Source organism: Triticum dicoccoides, chromosome 3B (genome assembly GCF_002162155.2).
Source record: "Triticum dicoccoides isolate Atlit2015 ecotype Zavitan chromosome 3B, WEW_v2.0, whole genome shotgun sequence".
Lineage (NCBI taxonomy): Eukaryota > Viridiplantae > Streptophyta > Magnoliopsida > Poales > Poaceae > Triticum > Triticum dicoccoides.
Window position 1 is genome coordinate 757,709,105 of NC_041385.1, and position 1,677 is coordinate 757,710,781.

Genomic DNA, 1,677 nt, shown 5'->3' on the forward strand with positions numbered 1-1,677 from the left:
TTTTTTGAACCAAGAGATGAAACCGGGATATTCGCCTCCTTGCTTTGCCAGAAGCTCATACTCTTCGACGGAATCCTTTTGGATCACCGCTCCATACGAGAATATGGCAATGTATCGACTGCATCAAATATCCACGAATAAGAGCAGTTCAAAGAAATTAGAGTTGCGAAACAATATACCGAGATCTTACTCGATGTACGGCCACACTTCTGTTAGGTTGTTAAAGAGATACAACGAAATGGTCCGCCATTCTTCAACACCCACTGGCTGGTGTGAGATTCCCTTTGAATAGGCTGAGGTTGGATTGACCCTTTTTAGGGTCGTCAGCATTGTACCGAGGCTTTGTATTATGCAAATGATGATTTTTGGCTTCGTAGTGTGCTGTCATGAAGTTTGCCGCCTCCTCAGTGATGAATGCCTCGGCCATCGATGCTTCTATTCTATGTTTATTTTTACATTTTGCTCGAAGCGTCTTCTGCATCCTCTCAGTTGAGTAGCACCAACGATTTTGCACGCCCCCCCAATCGTGCCTCGGTCGGGAGATGCAAAATCAAGTGTTGCATTGGATTAAAGAAGCTTGGCAGAAAGATCATCTCTAACTTGCAGATCAACTCCGGCGCCAATTGTTCATCTCTAACTTGCATTGTATTAAAGAAGCCAGACGATAGTTCTTTCGTACAAAGAACATAGAAGAAGTAGCTCAGCTCTGCCAGTACTAGCCATTCATCCTCAGGGATGAAGCCACGCAACATCACCGGCATTATCCGCTCAATCCATATGTGCCAATCATGACTTACTAGACAAAATATTTTCAATTTTTCAAGACTCGCTCCTCTCTTTAGATTTGCTGCATACCCATCTGGGAACATCAACTGCATTTTCACCCAAAAAATAATTTCCTTCATAGCTGGCCTTCCAAGATTGAACCATGCCTTTGGCTTCGTCCAGTTCCGCTTTCCTTTTGGTTCTTGCATGTTTTGTAACGGTCTATCACATAGCTCCTCTTCATCGTCTCTAGCCTTAGTATTATCCTTTAATTTCCCCTCTATGCCGAACAATGTACCAAAATTGGCTTCGGTGATATTCTTTTCAGTGTGCATCACGTTGATGTTGTGTGGGCAAAGGAGGTCTTTGAAGTAAGGCAGATCCCAGAAGCATGTCTTGTGAGTCCAGGTGCATTCCTTATTATACCCCTTGAAATACCCTGGACGCTCTGGATCTGGCTCGAGAGCGTTTAACTGATCTAGGGTCTGTTGGCCTATCAACGCAGGTGGTGCAGAGTGTTTGACAACTCTACCTTTGATGAAGTTCTTCTTGTCTTTCCTAAACTTATGGCGAGGATGTAGAAATGGTCTATGAAAGTCGAAGCAACTATACTTGTGCCCTGCCGTCAGCCAACGAAACTCAAGAGATCCCTTGCATGTGGGGAACGGGAACCTTCCATGCACACACCAGCCAACAAATACCGCATACGCCGGCAAGTCATGCGTCGAGTACATGTACCAGGCACGCATTATGAAGTTCTCTTTGCTAAAGGTGTCGTATGTCTTGAACCCATTATCCCAAGCTTCTTGCAATTCGTCCTTAAGCGGCTGCATGTACACATTCATATTCTTCCCCAGATAGTTGGGCCCTGGAATTAACAACGTCAGGAAAATGTTCTTTCTTTGCATAATC